At 40.2% G+C, this 9,011-nt stretch overlaps 1 long non-coding RNA gene across 1 annotated transcript; it reads right to left on the reverse strand.

The window, feature by feature from the left end:
• Positions 1-731: 731 nt before the first annotated feature.
• On the reverse strand, positions 732-1,903 carry LOC109216798. The gene is made up of 2 exons (XR_002066548.1): positions 1,387-1,903; positions 732-991 (listed from the first exon to the last, which is right to left on the reverse strand). It is a non-coding gene; the product is annotated as an uncharacterized LOC109216798 (long non-coding RNA).
• Positions 1,904-9,011: the final 7,108 nt, after the last annotated feature.

The raw sequence follows: 9,011 nt of genomic DNA on the forward strand, positions 1-9,011 counted from the left end.
TCAATGTATATGAAATTAACTTGAAATAAGGGGTTTTGGGTAGAAATATTTATTTTTGGATAGACTGGAAAGCAAAACACATGCTGAAATTTGAAGGGTCAATCTTGCCATGAAATCCCAGAATAAGGAATCAAAGTTCCCTCACAGGGCACATTATCACTAAAGACGCAGGAATCGTAAATAAGGAAATAACTATTAGCTGAAGGAACCGGACATGGGATTCATATTTTGGGTTACTTATGGAGTATTAGATTAGGATTGCCATCAACAATACAAAGTTGTGCATTCCTTTGAGTTTGAATTGGGGAAAAATACTACAAAAAAAATGGTCTTCAACGAAGGGACCAGTCGTTAAAGGTCCAAATCCCGTCGTTATAAGTCAATAACGACCAAAAAATATTCGGTCGTCATCGGTCGTTAAAAGCTCCGACATTAAAAGTTAGCGACCGGATCTCAATCCTGTCATTAAATATCCTTTAACGACAACAAATCTTCCAGTCGTTATTTTCTTTAGCGACCGGTTATCCCTTCGTGCATTGCCAAAGTTCCCTTCGTTAATGCCCATTTAACCATTAGAAAATCTTGTCGTTATTATAAAGACCAGAATTCCCTTCGCTAATATGAAATTTAATAAAAATCAATGCATATAGTTATATTTTTCCCTGTAGTTTTATCAGTAGTAATCATTATTTGATATACATTCTCACACATACATACAATACACCTACATCTCAAAGTATACAAAATAATTAGAACTCATTAATGTTTCATTGTTAATTACAAAGGAACACGCTGTCGGAAAATATACCTATCCAAGCAGCATGACACTACTTTTATCAACTCTACAAACAGAGAGAGACAGTAGAACTATAGTAGAATGTACAAATGCCAACATCTTTAAACCACCACTAACAAAACAAAAATACTGTTGTGTTTCAATTTGCTCCGCACTTTCTTCAAGAACAGATTCGTCGGACTTCAAATTCTTGATCTGTTAAAAGAATAAATTCATGTAAGTTAGTGAAAAACTCCTACTAGCTACTTTATTTAGAAGATAAATGCAAAATTTAATCACTAAATTAACTAAAGAATAGGAGTAAATATTGTTTGATTGATTGATGCAGCTAATGAATAATTTCAGAAGGTTATCTTTTATGTTTAAGTAGGATGAAATTTAGACCTCAAGCTAGCGAAGTCCTAAGATTTCAAGGCAGAGAAGGGTTGGTAACATGGCTATTGTTTAAATTAACAAAAAAGTGTAAAGAATGGAAGTATAAAAGCCCCTAATAAATATAATGAATCACAAAATAAACAGAACATTGAACTTAACCTAAAATGCAATTAACAAGGAATCACAAGTGATAAAAGAGTAGGAAAAATCCAGACCTGTCAACTTGTCAATATTCCAAGTCCAAATCAAGTCTTTCTCCAATCAAAACCGTTCTCCTTAAGTAAAACTTCCCAAGGCCTCGAATCAAAAAGGGATTAACTCCTCTGAGCTCCAGGTGTGAGATACTCATATTTAAATATTGAATATTAAAGATTGAATTTAGGTTAGAAGTATTACCTGATTCACCTTGTATTTGGTTTTTGAAGAAATACCTTTCCATGGGTTCATCTCATTGAGATATGCTTGTTTTAATAATAATATTGTGCCATAGTGCTTGAGTTGATCTAATGAGCTGGCTCTCAAAACTTGTGATACTATGCTCTTTTATCACAGCAAAAGTCAATGGAAGAAACAATTAACCGCACAACTTAAACCCAAAAGATAAGTAAGAAACAATCGTCTTTCTACTTAAAAGAAATTTAAGTCTGAAGCATTTCTTTCTACTTTCATCCCTTGTTGTATGACTTCGTTGAATTCTCTATATTAAAGTACTAACATAAACAACGTGTCACGACCCAAAATCCACTATGGGTCGTAATGGCGCCGGACACCGTTATCAGGCAAGCCAACCATAAATACTTAATTAAATTCTCAGTTAAATAATTGTGAAAACTCTGATTTTCCTTCAATTTTACTAGTAAAAGATACTCATTTCAAATTAACTATGAAAGTCAAGAGATCAATACAAAATACCCCATAATCATCCCAGAACCCGGTGTCACAAGTGCATGAGCAGTTACTAGGGAATAAAATAAAATACAGTAAACCGGAATACAAGGTGGACAGAAATGAAAATACAGCACAATACTCTGAAGGAGACTCTGCGGGCTGCGGGCCGTCTCGATAAATGCAGCTCACCTAAGTCTCTGTACCAACCATGCCGCTATGCCACTAAGCCGCTAGCCACACCTGAACCTGTGCAACAAAATGCACAACAAGTGTAGTATGAGTACGAAAATAACGTGTACTCAGTAAGTATCCCGCCTAATCTCGAAGAAGTAGAGACGAGAGGTCGACTTCGACACTTACTAGTGGTCTAATGATGATACATCAGTAATATAACAAGTCGAGGGTTTACATGAACATGAATGTAATTCAATAGAGTGAAGCAAGTGAACAATTCCTTCTTTATTATGAAAATTTCCAATTTCCTTTTTCATCAATTATACATATATTCTCAAGCCAGGAAGAAGCAATATCAACTTCAATAAAGTTCAAGGCAAGCAATACAAGCATGCGCAATTCATGTCGAGGACGTACGGCCCGATCAAATAATATTTAAACTGTGCACTGCCAGAGGGTCGAATGGCGCGAACTATAGATGCATCTATTACCCCGCTCGCGAATCATACATGCGATGCTGTCAAATAACAAAAAACAATCTCCCTGCTCGCGAATCATACATGCGACGCAGGTACACACAGAAACAAACATTTTTAACAGTTAATCAAGACTATTATTCAAGGAGGTGTAAATTTCTCTTTTACAAGTCAAGAAAATGAAGTTTAACTCTTTTAGAAAGTCATTTGCCACTTCGATATGATTTAAGCAATTTAAACTAATAATAAGGTTACAAGTATTACAAGCAAAGCATGCTTTTGGGCCCTAGACTACCCGGACATAAACATAATAGTAGCTACGCACGGACTCTCGTCACCTCGTGCGTACGTAGCCCCCGCAAATAGCAGCACATATCCAATTAATTCAACTATGGGGACAATTCTCTTACAAGGTTAGAAAGGAGACTCACATCGCTCCGAAGTTCCAAAACCGGCTTCCAAGCCCTTCTGACGACTCAAATCGATGCACAACGCTCCAAAACTAGCCAATAAATAAGAAGATCCATAATATATACTCTAATACTCACAAAATTTTAATTTAGATAAATTCTTAACTCCGTTCGAAAAGTTGACAAAATCGCCCTCGGGCCCACGTGCTCGGATTCCAAAAAACTCACAAAATCCGACAACCCATTCCGATACGAGTTCAACCATACCAATTTTGCCAAATTCCGATAACAACTTGACCTCCAAATCTTGAATTTTCGTTCTTGAAAAGTTCTGCAAAAATCTTGATTTCTTCCATTTAAATCAGAAATAAATGATGAATATAACCATAGAATCATGAAGTATAATTACTTTAGGATATAGAACACTTACCCCAATCCATATGGTGAAAAATCGCCTCAAAAATCGCTTAAATCCGAGCTCCATAGCTCCAAATATGTTAATAATGGCTGAAACCTCGAAATATAACTTCTACCCAGGTATTTACTCTTCGCGATCATGGAAAATGCTTCGCAATCGCGAAGCACAACACTTCTCAGCCCAAAATTTGCCCTTCGCGAGCGCGGGAAATGCTTTGCGATCGCGAAGAACAAATGCCCAGCTCTTCCAGACAGTCTCAGTATAATGGCCATAACTTTTTGTACAAAATTGCAAATGGTTTAACATTTTGAAAACTAGACTTCATGGAATACAACTTTCATGCATTGCTCATCTCCCAGTTCCTTATAGATTACAAGATATAAGCTCTCAAAGTCAGCCCTGTGCAACACAAATTTCTTCTTCGCAATTTCCAAACTCTTCCCAGATAGGCTGTAGTGTACCACTAATAACTTTTTGTAAACAGCTCCAAATACCAAATGGTTTACCTTTCTGAAAACAAGATACAAAGGGATACAACTTTCATTTTTGGATCATCTCCAAATTCCTTATAGATTGCGAGATACAAGCTTTCAAAGTCGGGTCAGTGCAGTAGAAACTTTCTTCTACGCGATCGCGAAAGGCCTTCCGCGATCGCGAATCACTAGACATTTTCTCCCATTTTACTCATCGCTATCGCGACCAATTCCCCACGATCGCGTAGCATACTGCTGTAGCCAAAAACCAGCAGCTAAAAATGGTCTAGAAATGGTCCGAAATCACCCTGAAACTCACCCGAGCCCCTCGGGACCCCGTCCGAACATACCGACAGGTCTCAAAACGTACCACGGACTTAGTCGAGGCCTCAAATCACATCAAACAAAGCTAAAAACACAAATCACACCCCAATTCGAGTCTAATGAAACTAAGAAATTCCAATTTCTACATTCGATGCCGAAACCTATCAAATCACGTCCGACTGACATCAAATTTCGCACACAAGTCACATTCGACATTACGGACCTACTCAAACTTCCAGAATTGGATTGCGACCCCGCGATATCAAAAAGTCCACTTCCGGTCAAACTCCTCAAAATCCTTCAAATTTCTATCTTTAGCCAAATGACTCCAAAATGACCCACGGACCTTCGAGTTCACTTCCGATTGCGCTCCCAACACCAGAATCACCATACGGAGCTATTCCCAGACTCGGAATCCCAAACGGACATTGATAACACTGAAATGCACTTCAACCCAAACTTATGAAGTTCCTCCAAAATCCTAACTTCCACATTAGGTGCCGAAACGTTCCCGGGTCTTCCAAAACCCGATCCGGACATACGCCTAAGTCCGAAATCATTATACGAACCTGCTGGAACCTTCGAATCCCGATTTCGAGGTTGTTTACTCAAAAATCCAATCTCAGTCGATTCTCTCAACTAAAAGCTTCCCAAATGAGAATTCTCTTTCCAAATCAACTCTGAACTTCCCAGAATTCAATTTCGACCATGCGTACAAGTCATAATACCTGAAATGAAGCTGCTCATAGCCTCAAACTACTGAACGATGCGCTAGAGCTCAAAACGACCGGTCTGGTCGTTACATTCTCTCCCACTTAAACATACGTTCGTCCTCGAACGTGCTAAGAACTGTGCTGGAGTTGTCTGAAATCACAGTTAAACACCTTGTGCACCTACCCGTGCTATCACAACTCAGTTGATCACATTAGCTCGAGCAAATCCAAAGATATTCTCTTTTATTCAAACAAATGAGCCTTAGAGCTCAGTTTCAACATTCGAAATTCTCAGCCAGGCCTGCTTTCAACATATGAACATCGTATCAATCACCACATGATGCACCGATACAAGATTACATACCTTTGTTGAATTCACACTATGCACCACGTCATTCACAGGACCATAATAACATTCCCTGACCATAATAGCCGACTTTCCCCCAATCTGATGCTCACAAGGCACCTCATGATACATTTAAGTCTTGTTCCAACTCTTTCAATACTGCCACGACGGAAGAGACTTGTAGAGATTCATAACCAACTGACGGGTCAACAAATCATTGAGGCTACACTCCTGACAAGGACATTACCTCATTCTGAACCAAATAATGATCTTTGCTCTTTAATTACTTCATACAATCCGATTGAACTGATCCTAGATCCAATAACCTTGTCTCACCCACTACGAACTGCTCAGGCAACAAGTCACCCCTGACATGACTAGAAGTCTCACATGATGTCGCAACGTGCCAATAAGCTAGCAACTCGAATGCTATACATAAGGAAAATGAACTCTGGAAGGGACTACTCAAATCACGCAACTAACATGAACTTTCCTCAGAAAATGGGAACAAAACACACAGAATAGAATATAAGGAACCATAATTATCATTACACTGTTGCGGCGTGCAACCCGATCCAAACAACATACCCATGGCTATCGTGCCACCCGATCCACACATAAAATTCACATAAGGAGATACACATCGAGCTAAATTGCTCATTACAACAACATACCGAATATCGGTCACAAGCACACTAAGTGCATAATACCATCCCTGAGGGGACATATAGCGCCATAAGCTAACAAACTCAAGCACAACTGAGGTGCGATATATGTTCCGGAACTAAAGAGCCATCTTGCTCACATAACACCATCGCTACGCGGAACTTCAACACATAAGAAATTTACCAAGCCGTTTCGCAACTCACACGGCACAATATAGCATTACATGAAGTAGCCGACAATGAATTAAAATCCAACGTCCGAATACTCCTCCATAAGGAGAGCTATGCTGAAACGAACACATTCGGCCCGATATAGAGCCCATATTCATATTTAAATCCATCCACAGACCTCAAGCCGATTCTGATCATACCGAACTAGGCCAACAATCTAATCTGGGTCCATAATAGCCCCTTTTCCCCATAACACACAAGAACAACCATCATAACCGAAGTAATCCTCCACGGTCCACAACCCAATAAACCGAGTGCCCTCCAAGCATAAATCCTAAAATTAACCATATCGCCACAATCTTCATACTTGGTTTCACTCTCCAATCAATAAAGTGACTACCTGCCACACTTATATAATCTTCCCGTGGGACACGCTCCCATCGATCTTCCGTAACAGATAACAAGCCTGCACATCCAGGCTACCGGCTAAACTAACGCTGAAAAGCGATCAAGAATCTATAACCAGGATGCAAAGCCTCTCTCACAAAACACCGATCCCAGGTGATGCTGAAGACGATGCCAGCTTACTCTAATCATTCAAAAAACCCTTTCATGCTCATCCAAGCTCGTGACATCCTTGTCAACACCAAACCGCAACCTTGATCCTCACTTTCAAATTCCATACCGCTCACTGCACCTAACAATCCAGCATGCGATAGTACAAGAACTTCATTACAACTCCTGAACCACTAACATGGTAAATACTCCCTCACATGGAAGCTTTTTACTTAACTCATTCCAAGAGAACCATAGCAACACACGAGTGAATTCTCACAATCGTAGAAGATGCAATTCTTCAAGTAATGGCCTAAATCACCATAGCCCTTTCCGGGATCCGCCTACACATAGCAGGCCATAATACTAGAATACTTCTGAATAAATTCAATTACGACGGCCGACAGGCCTCACACGTACCATCACAAATCACTTGCATAACTTAATTACGCTGAAGGAATAGATCACTGCCACCAATATGCCAATTCAATCATGGTTAACCAATCCAACCTTTTCCAATTTATCCTTAATTGCCTTAGAACAATAATAACTTCCTTCAACACATAACACACTCAACCCGCACTCATCCTGAGTGGCCTTGTAACATGAGACCATGCTGTCTCAAATCCACGAACCACCTCATACCTTCCTTGCAACTCACTTCTACGCGAAGCATAATTTCTGAGCCTTCCCAAAGCTCGAACATGAATCGATGATGCCAATTATAGAACATATTCTTCAACTCCTTTGCTCAAATTACTACTGATGTTCTCTTTGCTTAGCTGAAACAACTTACCACCAATACGCCGATAACCCGAACTTCACAAGAAGATAATCATACAACCCAATCATAGACAGTGGGACTCTTCCACTTAGCTTGAAGCCACCATTACGCAACTCTGGAATCCAACAAGATTCTTTCTTCATTGTTGACATGATCTAGCACAACCAACCCGCCAAGCTCCTCGAAATCTTTCTGTAAAACCATATGAATACTCTGAATCATTAACCATATTCACATGTCCGACCTCTTTACCAGATAGCCAGTAGGATTCTTCGCAGAAGCTTCGCCAACCACGCGACCACTGATCTGCTCACATAGATAACCCACCTGAGCCCGTGCTCATTCACCAGCTGCACAAGTCCATTCACTCCTCGTGCACATCAACTAAATGTGCGACAATATCTCCCAATTCAAAGTTATGTTGCATCCTCCTTCTTATCAAGCAGCTCCTTTCCGTCATATCAAATCTCTCGCCGAATAATAGCCGATATTTCAAATTAAGTCCGTAGACCCAGTCACTGACTACCCTGAATCCCAAATCACTCTAGACCTCTTCTCCGGGTGTGTAGTTATCCTGCCACTGAATCCACATACTACTCTGCCACTCTCCCACCTTGGGTAGACTCATTTCTTTAAGGAACTACTCGACCTCCACTTCTTACACCTGGCCTTCTAGAAGTTTAACCACCGCGTGATACTTCCCACACGTCCTTCCTCATCCTTTGCTGCTCAGCTAATGTCTTAGATCAAAATCTATCTCGATAGCACTTGAACCAATAGACCGCTACTAACTTTTAAACCTTTCCGAAGAATTGTCTCTCTCGAGCTGTCGGCATTAGAAATACACATTCAATCCTAAACCACCGCACCCTGCGATATCTGACAGTTGTATCTCCAATACTATTTCGCAATATCTTGCCCCAAAGGCGAATTGTAGAAGATCATAACACCGGCGAACTTAGTACGTTCAATTAGGACAACGACACCTCATCGTAGAAGAAGGCTCCACCACGCTCGTAAATACCAAGTCTCGTTACTCCACCATCCCACATTTGACCATTCTTAGTCTGATTGCCTTTCCCTTGCCGGGGATAAAATACCGAATTCTCTAGATTATGCACTAAGTAAACCTCCCTTCAAGTCATTCATTGCACCGACACGTAGGCAACGTCCTACCATCATATCAATACCGCGGAACAATAGTTTATAGCATCATGGCAACTTGTGCCTAGCTTCAGAGCTCTCAGAAGTACCGCTACTGAGCTGAAACGACAGAATATCCTTTCACAAGGCGACGATAATAGCTCAGACAACTATGCATGGAAAAACACCCCGCACTGCATCGGTAGTACCATTACAATCCATCAATTTTCGATTTATAAGAAGCGGTTCGCGTCGCACAAGATTGAATAGGAAGGAATTAAAGACATAAGCCTCCATGGA

Source organism: Nicotiana attenuata, unplaced genomic scaffold, assembly GCF_001879085.1.
Source record: "Nicotiana attenuata strain UT unplaced genomic scaffold, NIATTr2, whole genome shotgun sequence".
Taxonomy (NCBI): Eukaryota; Viridiplantae; Streptophyta; class Magnoliopsida; order Solanales; family Solanaceae; genus Nicotiana; species Nicotiana attenuata.